At 42.9% G+C, this 12019-nt stretch overlaps 13 non-coding genes across 13 annotated transcripts; all 13 read left to right on the plus strand.

The window, feature by feature from the left end:
* Positions 1-722: 722 nt before the first annotated feature.
* On the plus strand, positions 723-804 carry trnal-uag. Its single transcript has one exon. It is a non-coding gene; the product is annotated as a tRNA-Leu (tRNA).
* A 731-nt stretch (positions 805-1535) lies between these two features.
* Positions 1536-1617, plus strand: trnal-aag. Its single transcript has one exon. It is a non-coding gene; the product is annotated as a tRNA-Leu (tRNA).
* A 735-nt stretch (positions 1618-2352) lies between these two features.
* Positions 2353-2434, plus strand: trnal-uag. The gene has a single exon. It is a non-coding gene; the product is annotated as a tRNA-Leu (tRNA).
* A 734-nt stretch (positions 2435-3168) lies between these two features.
* trnal-uag lies at positions 3169-3250 on the plus strand. Its single transcript has one exon. It is a non-coding gene; the product is annotated as a tRNA-Leu (tRNA).
* Positions 3251-3986: 736 nt separating this feature from the next.
* On the plus strand, positions 3987-4068 carry trnal-aag. The gene has a single exon. It is a non-coding gene; the product is annotated as a tRNA-Leu (tRNA).
* A 1407-nt stretch (positions 4069-5475) lies between these two features.
* Positions 5476-5558, plus strand: trnal-aag. The gene has a single exon. It is a non-coding gene; the product is annotated as a tRNA-Leu (tRNA).
* Positions 5559-6296: 738 nt separating this feature from the next.
* trnal-uag lies at positions 6297-6378 on the plus strand. Its single transcript has one exon. It is a non-coding gene; the product is annotated as a tRNA-Leu (tRNA).
* A 740-nt stretch (positions 6379-7118) lies between these two features.
* On the plus strand, positions 7119-7200 carry trnal-aag. Its single transcript has one exon. It is a non-coding gene; the product is annotated as a tRNA-Leu (tRNA).
* A 741-nt stretch (positions 7201-7941) lies between these two features.
* On the plus strand, positions 7942-8023 carry trnal-aag. Its single transcript has one exon. It is a non-coding gene; the product is annotated as a tRNA-Leu (tRNA).
* A 728-nt stretch (positions 8024-8751) lies between these two features.
* trnal-aag lies at positions 8752-8833 on the plus strand. The gene has a single exon. It is a non-coding gene; the product is annotated as a tRNA-Leu (tRNA).
* Positions 8834-9577: 744 nt separating this feature from the next.
* Positions 9578-9659, plus strand: trnal-uag. The gene has a single exon. It is a non-coding gene; the product is annotated as a tRNA-Leu (tRNA).
* A 729-nt stretch (positions 9660-10388) lies between these two features.
* On the plus strand, positions 10389-10470 carry trnal-uag. Its single transcript has one exon. It is a non-coding gene; the product is annotated as a tRNA-Leu (tRNA).
* Positions 10471-11201: 731 nt separating this feature from the next.
* On the plus strand, positions 11202-11283 carry trnal-uag. Its single transcript has one exon. It is a non-coding gene; the product is annotated as a tRNA-Leu (tRNA).
* Positions 11284-12019: the final 736 nt, after the last annotated feature.

The following is a 12019-nucleotide window of genomic DNA, read 5'->3' on the forward strand; positions in this document are numbered from 1 at the left end:
GTTTGCGCAAGCTATCACATGTTCTGCTTTATTTCAGCGTTTTTACTTTCATGTCGCCCATGCAAGGGAGAAAAAAATCAATGTTGTGTGTCACGGATGGGGTTCCAACTCAATAGTGTAGTCCATCGCCTTAACCAACCAGCCACCAAGTCCTGTGCTCTCACGGTGGCAGTTGCACCTCCTACCGGTGGTTGTTCATGTCAAATCCTTGATTGGAAAAAAGGAAAGTTGTGATGGTCTGTGGGACGACCCAGCAGTCCATTTTAACAGTTGGTACTGTGGGCGAGCTGTCCAGAGAACTGGATTTAAGGACCCAGTCTTTCAGAGGTGTCGGTTCAAAGTCCACCACTACAACTTTTTCTCAACAGAAAACTGTAATGTAATTTCAAACAAGGCCACCAAGGACACCGGACAAATAAAGGGAATCCAGCCTTTACCCTAATTCCCATGTCTGTTATTGCAATTATCTGCCGTGTTTTTCCAATTCAATCTGCTTCAGACATAAAAGCAGAAACTAATTCTAAGTTTATACGATGGAAGAAAGAGCAACATCAGATAAATTAAGATTTTTAAAAAGAGAATCAAAAAAAGATGAAGGACGCAAGAGCAACATGAGATACATAAAGATTTTAAAGAAGAAAATGAAAAAGAAGACTAAAATACAAGGGAGTGCAGACGCTCTAGGTAACTGACGAGAAAGTGTGAATATTTTGCCAGAGCTGGGTAGTGTGGCCGAGCGGTCTAAGGCGCTGGATTTAGGCTCCAGTCTCTAAGGAGGCGTGGGTTCAAATCCCACCACTGCCATCTGAGTTTGTTTGCGCAAGCTATCACATGTTCGGCGTTATTTCAGGGTTTTTACTTTCATGTCGCCCATGCAAGGGAGAAAAGAAGAAATGATGTGTGTCACGGATGGGGTTCCAACTCAATAGTGTAGTCCATTGCCTTAACCAACCAGCCACCAAGTCCTGTGCTCCCGCGGTGGCAGTTGCACCTCCTCCCACCTTCTTGTTCACGTCAAAGCCTTGATTGTAAACAAGGAAAGTTGGCCTGGGCTGTGCGACAACCTAGCAGTCCAATTTAACAGTGGGTACTGTGGCCAAGCTGTCCAGAGAACTTTATTTAAGGACCCAGTCTTTCAGAGGTGTGGGTTCAAAGTCCACCGCTTTAACTTTTTCTCAACAAAAAACTGTAATGTAATTTCAAACAAGGCCACCAAGGACACCGGACAAAAAAGGGAATCCAGCCTTTACCCTAATTCCCACATCTGTTTTTGAAAATATCTGCCGTGTTTTTCCAATTCAATCTGCTTCAGACATAAAAGCAGAAACTAATTTTCAGTGTACACAATGGAAGAAAGAGCAACATGAGACAAATCAAGATTTTTAGAAAGAGAATCAAAAAAAGATGAAGGATGCAAGAGCAACATGAGATACATAAAGATTTTAAAGAAGAAAATGAAAAAGAAGACTAAAATACAAGGAAGTACAGACGCTCTAGGTAACTGACGAGAAAGTGTGAATATTTAGCCAGAGCTGGGTAGTGTGGCCGAGTGGTCTAAGGCGCTGGATTAAGGCTCCAGTCTCTAAGGAGGCGTGGGTTCAAATCCCTCCATTGCCAACTTTATTGAGTTTTTTTGCACAAGCTATCACATGTTCTGCTTTATTTCATGTTTTTTACTTTCATGTCGGGCCATGCTAGGGAGAAAAGAAGCAATGATGTGTGTCACGGATGGGGTTCCAATTTAATAGTGTAGTCCATCGCCTTAACCAACCAGCCACCAAGTCCTGTGCTCCCGCGGTGGCAGTTGCACCTCCTACCGGTGGTTGTTCACGTCAAAGCCTAGATTGTAAACAATGAAAGTTGGGCTGGGCTGTGTGACGACCTAGCAGTCCATTTTAACAGTGGGTACTGTGGCCAAGCTGTCCAGAGAACTGTATTTAAGGATCCAGTCTTTCAGAGGTTTGGGTTCAAAGTCCACCGCTGCAACTTTTTCTCAACAGAAAACTGTAATGTAATTTCAAGCAATGACACCAAGGACACCGGAAAATAAAGGGAATCCAGCCTTTACCCTAATTCCCACGTCTGTTATTGCAATTATCTGCCATGTTTTTCTAATTCAATCTGCTTCAGACATAAAAGCAGAAACTAATTCTAAGTTTATACGATGGAAGAAAGAGCAACATCAGATAAATTAAGGTTTTTAGAAAGAGAATCAAAAAAAGATGAAGGACGCAAGAGCAACATGAGATACTAAAGATTTTAAAGAAGAAAATGAAAAAGAAGACTAAAATACAAGGGAGTGCAGACGCTCTAGGTAACTGACAAGAAAGTGTGGAAATCTTACCAGAGCTGGGTAGTGTGGCCGAGTGGTCTAAGGCGCTGGATTTAGGCTCCAGTCTCTAAGGAGGCGTGGGTTCAAATCCCTCCATTGCCAACTTTATTGAGTTTTTTTGCACAAGCTATCACATGTTCTGCTTTATTTCATGTTTTTTACTTTCATGTCGGGCCATGCTAGGGAGAAAAGAAGCAATGATGTGTGTCACGGATGGGGTTCCAATTTAATAGTGTAGTCCATCGCCTTAACCAACCAGCCACCAAGTCCTGTGCTCCCGCGGTGGCAGTTGCACCTCCTACCGGTGGTTGTTCACGTCAAAGCCTAGATTGTAAACAATGAAAGTTGGGCTGGGCTGTGTGACGACCTAGCAGTCCATTTTAACAGTGGGTACTGTGGCCAAGCTGTCCAGAGAACTGTATTTAAGGATCCAGTCTTTCAGAGGTTTGGGTTCAAAGTCCACCGCTGCAACTTTTTCTCAACAGAAAACTGTAATGTAATTTCAAGCAATGACACCAAGGACACCGGAAAATAAAGGGAATCCAGCCTTTACCCTAATTCCCACGTCTGTTATTGCAATTATCTGCCATGTTTTTCTAATTCAATCTGCTTCAGACATAAAAGCAGAAACTAATTCTAAGTTTATACGATGGAAGAAAGAGCAACATCAGATAAATTAAGGTTTTTAGAAAGAGAATCAAAAAAAGATGAAGGACGCAAGAGCAACATGAGATACTAAAGATTTTAAAGAAGAAAATGAAAAGAAGACTAAAATACAAGGGAGTGCAGACGCTCTAGGTAACTGACAAGAAAGTGTGGAAATCTTACCAGAGCTGGGTAGTGTGGCCGAGTGGTCTAAGGCGCTGGATTTAGGCTCCAGTCTCTAAGGAGGCGTGGGTTCAAATCCCACCACTGCCATCTTTATTGAGTTTGTTTGCGCAAGCTATCACATTTTCTGCTTTATTTCAGCGTTTTTACTTTCATGCAGGGCCATGCAAGGGAGAAAAGAAGCAATGTTGTGTGTCACGGATGGGTTTCCAACTCAATAGTGTAGTCCATCGCCTTAACCAACCAGCCACCAAGTCCTGTGCCCCCACGGTGGCAGTTGCACCTCCTACCGGTAGTTGTTCACGTCAAATCCTTGATTGGAAAAAAGGAAAGTTGTGATGGTCTGTGCGATGACCAAGCAGTCTATTTTAACAGTGGGAACTGTGGCCAAGCTGTCCAGAGAACTGGATTTAAGGACCCAGTCTTTCAGAGGTGTCGGTTAAAAGTCCACCACTGCAACTTTTTCTCAACAGAAAACTGTAATGTAATTTCAAACAAGGCCACCAAGGACACCGGAAAATAAAGGGAATCCAGCCTTTACCCTCATTCCCACGTCTATTATTGCAATTATCTGCCGTGTTTTTCTAATTCAATCTGCTTCAGACATAAAAGCAGAAACTAATTCTAAGTTTATACGATGAAAGAAAGAGCAACATCAGATAAATTAAGATTTTTAGAAAGAGAATCAAAAAAAGATGAAGGACGCAAGAGCAACATGAGATACATAAAGATTTTAAAGAAGAAAATGAAAAAGAAGACTAAAATACAAGGGCGTGCAGACGCTCTAGGTAACTGACGAGAAAGTGTGGAAATCTTGCCAGAGCTGGGTAGTGTGGCCGAGCGGTCTAAGGCGCTGGATTAAGGCTCCAGTCTCTAAGGAGGCGTGGGTTCAAATCCCACCACTGCCATCTTTATTGAGTTTTTTTGCGCAAGCTATCACATTTTCTGCTTTGTTTCTGTGTTTTTACTTTCATGTCGCCCATGCAAGGGAGAAAAGAAGCAATGTTGTGTGTCACGGATGGGGTTCCAACTCAATAGTGTAGTCCATCGCCTTAACCAACCAGCCACCAAGTCCTGTGCTCTCACGGTGGCAGTTGCACCTTCTACCGGTGGTTGTTCACGTCAAATCCTTGATTGGAAAAAAGGAAAGTTGTGATGGTCTGTGCGACGATCAAGCATTTCATTTTAACAGTGGGTACTGTGGCCGAGCTGTCCAGAGAACTGGATTTAAGGACCCAGTCTTTCGGAGGTGTCGGTTCAAAGTCCACCGTTGCAACTTTTTCTCAACAGAAAACTTTAATGTAATTTCAAACAAGGCCACCAAGGAAACCGGACAAATAAAGGAAATCCAGTCTTTACCCTAATTCCCACGTCTGTTATTGCAATTATCTGCCGTGTTTTTCCAATTCAATCTGCTTCAGACATAAAACCAGAAACTAATTCTAAGTTTATACGAGGTAACTGACGAGAAAGTGTGAATATTCTGCTAGAGCTGGGTAGTGTGGCCGAGCAGTCTAAGGAGCTGGATTAAGGCTCCAGTCTTTAGGGAGGCGTGGGTTCAAATCCCACCACTGGCATCTTTATTGAGTTTGTTTGCGCAAGCTATCACATGTTCTGCTTTATTTCAGCCTTTTTACTTTCATGTAGGGCCAAGCAAGGGAGAAAATAAGCAATGGTGTGTGTCACGGATGGGGTTCCAACTCAATAGTGTAGTCCATCGCCTTAACCAACCAGCCACCAAGTCCTGTGCTCTCACGGTGGCAGTTGCACCTCCTACCGGTGGTTGTTCACGTCAAATCCTTGATTGGAAAAAAGGAACGTTGTGATGGTCTGTGCGACGACCAAGCAGTCCATTTTAACAGTGGGAACTGTGGCCGAGCTGTCCAGAGAACTGGATTTAAGGACCCAGTCTTTCGGAGGTGTCGGTTCAAAGTCCACCGCTGCAACTTTTTCTCAACAGAAAACTGTAATGTAATTTCAAACAAGGCCACCAAGGACACCGGAAAATAAAGGGAATCCAGCCTTTACCCTAATTCCCAATGTCTGTTATTTCAATTATCTGCCGTGTTTTTCTAATTCAATCTGCTTCAGACATAAAATCAGAAACTAATTCTAAGTTTATACGATGGAAGAAAGAGCAACATCAGATAAATTAAGATTTTTAAAAAGAGAATCAAAAAAAGATGAAGGACGCAAGAGCAACATGAGATACATAAAGATTTTAAAGAAGAAAATGAAAAAGAAGACTAAAATACAAGGAAGTGCAGACGCTCTAGGTAACTGACGAGAAAGTGTGGAATATTTTGCCAGAGCTGGGTAGTGTGGCCGAGCGGTCTAAGGCGCTGGATTAAGGCTCCAGTCTCTTAAGGAGGCGTGGGTTCAAATCCCAGCACTGCCATCTTTATTGAGTTTGTTTGCGCAAGATATCACATGTTCTGCTTTATTTCAGCGTTTTTACTTTCATGCAGGGCCATGCAAGGGAGAAAAGAAGCAATGTTGTGTGTCACGGATGGGTTCCAACTCAATAGTGTAGTCCGTCGCCTTAACCAACCAGCCACCAAGTCCTGTGCTCACCGCGCTGGCAGTTGCACCTCCTACCGGTGGTTGTTCACTGTCAAATCCTAGATTGTAAACAAGGAAAGTTGTGCCTGGGCTGTGCGAAGACCGTAGCAGTCCGTTTTAACAGTGGGAACTGTGGCCAAGCTGTCCAGAGAACTGGATTTACGGATCCAGTCTTTCAGATGTGTGGGTTCAAAGTCCACCGCTTTAACTTTTTCTCAACAGAAAACTGTAATGTAATTTCAAGCAATGACACCAAGGACACCGGAAAATAAAGGGAATCCAGCCTTTACCCTAATTCCCACGTCTGTTATTGCAATTATCTGCCGTGTTTTTCTAATTCAATCTGCTTCAGACATAAAAGCAGAAACTAATTCTAAGTTTATACGATGGAAGAAAGAGCAACATCAGATAAATTAAGGTTTTTAGAAAGAGAATCAAAAAAAGATGAAGGACGCAAGAGCAACATGAGATACTAAAGATTTTAAAGAAGAAAATGAAAAAGAAGACTAAAATACAAGGGAGTGCAGACGCTCTAGGTAACTGACAAGAAAGTGTGGAAATCTTACCAGAGCTGGGTAGTGTGGCCGAGTGGTCTAAGGCGCTGGATTTAGGCTCCAGTCTCTAAGGAGGCGTGGGTTCAAATCCCACCACTGCCATCTTTATTGAGTTTGTTTGCAGCAAGCTATCACATGTTCTGCTTTATTTCAGCGTTTTTACTTTCATGCAGGGCCAGTGCAAGGGAGAAAAGAAGCAATGTTGTGTGTCACGGATGGGGATTCCGACTCGAATAGTGTAGTCCATCGCCTTAACCAACCAGCCACCAAGTCCTGTGACCCCACGGTGGAGGTTGCACCTCCTACCGGTGGTTGTTCACGTCAAATCCTTGATTGGAAAAAAGGAAAGTTGTGATGGTCTGTGCGACGACCAAGCAGTCCATTTTAACAGTGGGAACTGTGGCCGAGCTGTCCAGAGAACTGGATTTAAGGACCCAGTCTTTCGGAGGTGTCGGTTCAAAGTCCACCTCTGCAACTTTTTCTCAACAGAAAACTGTAATGTAATTTCAAACAAGGCCACCAAGGACACCGGAAAATAAAGGGAATCCAGCCTTTACCCTAATTCCCACGTCTGTTATTGCAATTATCTGCCGTGTTTTTCTAATTCAATCTGCTTCAGACATAAAAGCAGAAACTAATTCTAAGTTTATACGATGGAAGAAAGAGCAACATCAGATAAATTAAGATTTTTACTAAGACAATCAAAAAAAGATGAAGGACGCAAGAGCAACATGAGATACATAAAGATTTTAAAGAAGAAAATGAAAAAGAAGACTAAAATACAAGGGAGTGCAGACGCTCTAGGTAACTGACGAGAAAGTGTGAATATTCTGCCAGAGCTGGGTAGTGTGGCCGAGCGGTCTAAGGCGCTGGATTAAGGCTCCAGTCTCTAAGGAGGCGTGGGTTCAAATCCCACCACTGCCATCTTTATTGAGTTTGTTTGCGCAAGCTGTCACATGTTCTGCTTTATTTCAGTGTTTTTACTTTCATGCAGGGCCATGCAAGGTAGAAAAGAAGCAATTTTGTGTGTCGCGGATGGGGTTCCAACTCAATAGTGTAGTCCATCGCTTTAACCAACCAGCCACCAAGTCCTGTGCCCCCGCGGTGGCAGTTGCACCTCCTACAGGTGGTTGTTCACGTCAAATCCTTGATTGGAAAAAAGGAAAGTTGTGATGGTCTGTGCGATGACCAAGCAGTCTATTTTAACAGTGGGAACTGTGGCCGAGCTGTCCAGAGAACTGGATTTAAGGACCCAGTCTTTCGGAGGTGTCGGTTCAAAGTCCACCGCTGCAACTTTTTCTCAACAGAAAACAGAAAACTGTAATGTAATTTCAAACAAGGCCACCAAGGACACCGGACAAATAAAGGGAATCCTTCCTTTACCCTAATTCCCACGTCTGTAATTGCAATTATCTGCCATGTTTTTCTAATTCAATCTGCTTCAGACATAAAAGCAGAAACTAATTCTAAGTTTATACGATGGAAGAAAGAGCAACATCAGATAAATTAAGATTTTTAAAAAGAGAATCAAAAAAAGATGAAGGACGCAAGAGCAACATGAGATACATAAAGATTTTAAAGAAGAAAATGAAAAAGACTAAAATACAAGGGACTGCAAACGCTCTAGGTAACTGACGAGAAAGTCTGGCAATCTTGCAAGAGCTGGGTAGTGTGGCCGAGCGGTCTAAGGCGCTGGATTAAGGCTCCAGTCTCTAAGGAGGCGTGGGTTCAAATCCCACCACTGCCATCTTTATTTGAGTTTGTTTGCGCAAGCTATCACATTTTCTGCTTTGTTTCTGGGTTTTTACTTTCATGTCGCCCATGCAAGGGAGAAAAGAAGCAATGTTGTGTGTCACGGATGGGGTTCCAACTCAATAGTGTAGTCCATCACCTTAACCAATCAGCCACCAAGTCCTGTGCTCTCGCTGTGGCAGTTGCACCTACTACCGGGGGTTGTTCACGTCAAATCCTTGATTGGAAAGTTGTGATGTTCTGTGCAACGACCCAGCAGTCCATTTTAACTGTTGGTACTGAGACCGAGCGGTCCAGAGAACTGGATTTAAGGACCCAGTATATCGGAGGTGTAGGTTCAAAGTCCACCTCTGCAACTTTTTCTCAACAGAAAACTGTAATGTAATTTCAAACAAGGCCACCAAGGACACCGGAAAATAAAGGGAATCCAGCCTTTACCCTAATTCCCACGTCTGTTATTGCAATTATCTGCCATGTTTTTCTAATTCAATCTGCTTCAGACATAAAAGCAGAAACTAATTCTAAGTTTATACGATGGAAGAAAGAGCAACATCAGATAAATTAAGATTTTTACTAAGACAATCAAAAAAAGATGAAGGACGCAAGAGCAACATGAGATACATAAAGATTTTAAAGAAGAAAATGAAAAAGAAGACTAAAATACAAGGGAGTGCAGACGCTCTAGGTAACTGACGAGAAAGTGTGAATATTCTGCCAGAGCTGGGTAGTGTGGCCGAGCGGTCTAAGGCGCTGGATTAAGGCTCCAGTCTCTAAGGAGGCGTGGGTTCAAATCCCACCACTGCCATCTTTATTGAGTTTGTTTGCGCAAGCTGTCACATGTTCTGCTTTATTTCAGTGTTTTTACTTTCATGCAGGGCCATGCAAGGTAGAAAAGAAGCAATTTTGTGTGTCGCGGATGGGGTTCCAACTCAATAGTGTAGTCCATCGCTTTAACCAACCAGCCACCAAGTCCTGTGCCCCCGCGGTGGCAGTTGCACCTCCTACAGGTGGTTGTTCACGTCAAATCCTTGATTGGAAAAAAGGAAAGTTGTGATGGTCTGTGCGATGACCAAGCAGTCTATTTTAACAGTGGGAACTGTGGCCGAGCTGTCCAGAGAACTGGATTTAAGGACCCAGTCTTTCGGAGGTGTCGGTTCAAAGTCCACCGCTGCAACTTTTTCTCAACAGAAAACAGAAAACTGTAATGTAATTTCAAACAAGGCCACCAAGGACACCGGACAAATAAAGGGAATCCTTCCTTTACCCTAATTCCCACGTCTGTAATTGCAATTATCTGCCGTGTTTTTCTAATTCAATCTGCTTCAGACATAAAAGCAGAAACTAATTCTAAGTTTATACGATGGAAGAAAGAGCAACATCAGATAAATTAAGATTTTTAAAAAGAGAATCAAAAAAAGATGAAGGACGCAAGAGCAACATGAGATACATAAAGATTTTAAAGAAGAAAATGAAAAAGAAGACTAAAATACAAGGGAGTGCAGACGCTCTAGGTAACTGACGAGAAAGTGGTGAAATCTTGCCAGAGTTTGGTAGTGTGGCCGAGCGGTCTAAGGCGCTGGATTTAGGCTCCAGTCTCTAAGGGGGCGTGGGTTCAAATCCCACCGCTGACATCTTTACTGAGTTTGTTTGCGCAAGCTATCTGCTTTATTTCAGCGTTTTTACTTTCATGCAGGGCCATGCAAGGGAGAAAAGAAGCAATGTTGTGTGTCACGGATGGGGTTCCAACTCAATAGTGTAGTCCATCGCCTTAACCAACCAGCCACCAAGTCCTGTGCCCCCGCGGTGGCAGTTGCACCTCCTACCGGTGGTTCTTCACGTCAAATCCTTGATTGGAAAAAAGGAAAGTTGTGATGGTCTGTGCAACGACCCAGCAGTCTATTTTAACAGTTGGTACTGTGACCGAGCTGTCCAGAGAACTGGATTTAAGGACCCAGTCTTTCGGAGGTGTAGGTTCAAAGTCCACCTCTGCAACTTTTTCTCAACAGAAAACTGTAATGTAATTTCAAACAAGGCCACCAAGGACACCGGACAAATAAAGGGAATCCAGCATTTACCCTAATTCCCACAACTGTTATTGCAATTATCTGCCGTGTTTTTCTAATTCAATCTGCTTCAGACATAAAAGCAGAAACGAATTCTAAGTTTATACGATGGAAGAAAGAGCAACATCAGATAAATTAAGATTTTTAAAAAGAGAATCAAAAAAAGATGAAGGACGCAAGAGCAACATGAGATACATAAAGATTTTAAAGAAGAAAATGAAAAAGAAGACTAAAATACAAGGGAGTGCAGACGCTCTAGGTAACTGACAAGAAAGTGTGGAAATCTTACCAGAGCTGGGTAGTGTGGCCGAGTGGTCTAAGGCGCTGGATTTAGGCTCCAGTCTCTAAGGAGGCGTGAGTTCAAATCCCACCACTGCCATCTTTATTGAGTTTGTTTGCGCAAGCTATCACATTTTCTGCTTTATTTCAGCGTTTTTACTTTCATGTCGGGCCATGCAAGGGAGAAAAAAACAAATGTTGTGTGTCACGGTGGACCAACTCAATAGTGTAGTCCATCGCCTTAACCAACCAGCCACCAAGTCCTGTGCTCCCGCGGTGGCAGTTGCACCTCCTACCGGTGGTTGTTCACGTCAAAGCCTAGATTGTAAACAAGGAAAGTTGGCCTGGGCTGTGCGAAGACGTAGCAGTCCGTTTTAACAGTGGGAACTGTGGCCAAGCTGTCCAGAGAACTGGATTTACGGATCCAGTCTTTCAGATGTGTGGGTTCAAAGTCCACCGCTTTAACTTTTTCTCAACAGAAAACTGTAATGTAATTTCAAGCAATGACACCAAGGACACCGGAAAATAAAGGGAATCCAGCCTTTACCCTAATTCCCACGTCTGTTATTGCAATTATCTGCCGTGTTTTTCTAATTCAATCTGCTTCAGACATAAAAGCAGAAACTAATTCTAAGTTTATACGATGGAAGAAAGAGCAACATCAGATAAATTAAGGTTTTTAGAAAGAGAATCAAAAAAAGATGAAGGACGCAAGAGCAACATGAGATACTAAAGATTTTAAAGAAGAAAATGAAAAAGAAGACTAAAATACAAGGGAGTGCAGACGCTCTAGGTAACTGACAAGAAAGTGTGGAAATCTTACCAGAGCTGGGTAGTGTGGCCGAGTGGTCTAAGGCGCTGGATTTAGGCTCCAGTCTCTAAGGAGGCGTGGGTTCAAATCCCACCACTGCCATCTTTATTGAGTTTGTTTGCGCAAGCTATCACATGTTCTGCTTTATTTCAGCGTTTTTACTTTCATGCAGGGCCGTGCAAGGGAGAAAAGAAGCAATGTTGTGTGTCACGGATGGGGATCCGACTCAATAGTGTAGTCCATCGCCTTAACCAACCAGCCACCAAGTCCTGTGACCCCACGGTGGAGGTTGCACCTCCTACCGGTGGTTGTTCACGTCAAATCCTTGATTGGAAAAAAGGAAAGTTGTGATGGTCTGTGCGACGACCAAGCAGTCCATTTTAACAGTGGGAACTGTGGCCGAGCTGTCCAGAGAACTGGATTTAAGGACCCAGTCTTTCGGAGGTGTCGGTTCAAAGTCCACCGCTGCAACTTTTTCTCAACAGAAAACTGTAATGTCATTTCAAACAAGGCCACCAAGGACACCGGACAAATAAAGGGAATCCAGCCTTTACCCTAATTCCCACGTCTGTTATTGCAATTATCTGCCGTGTTTTTCTAATTCAATCTGCTTCAGACATAAAAGCAGAAACTAATTCTAAGTTTATACGGTGAAAGAAAGAGCAACATCAGATAAATTAAGATTTTTAAAAAGAGAATCAAAAAAAGATGAAGGACGCAAGAGCAATATGAGATACGTAAAGATTTTAAAGAAGAAAATGAAAAAGAAGACTAAAATACAAGGAAGTGCAGACGCTCTAGGTAACTGACGAGAAAGTGTGAATATTTTGCCAGAGCT

This window comes from Oncorhynchus mykiss, unplaced genomic scaffold (genome assembly GCF_013265735.2).
Source record: "Oncorhynchus mykiss isolate Arlee unplaced genomic scaffold, USDA_OmykA_1.1 un_scaffold_401, whole genome shotgun sequence".
NCBI lineage: Eukaryota > Metazoa > Chordata > Actinopteri > Salmoniformes > Salmonidae > Oncorhynchus > Oncorhynchus mykiss.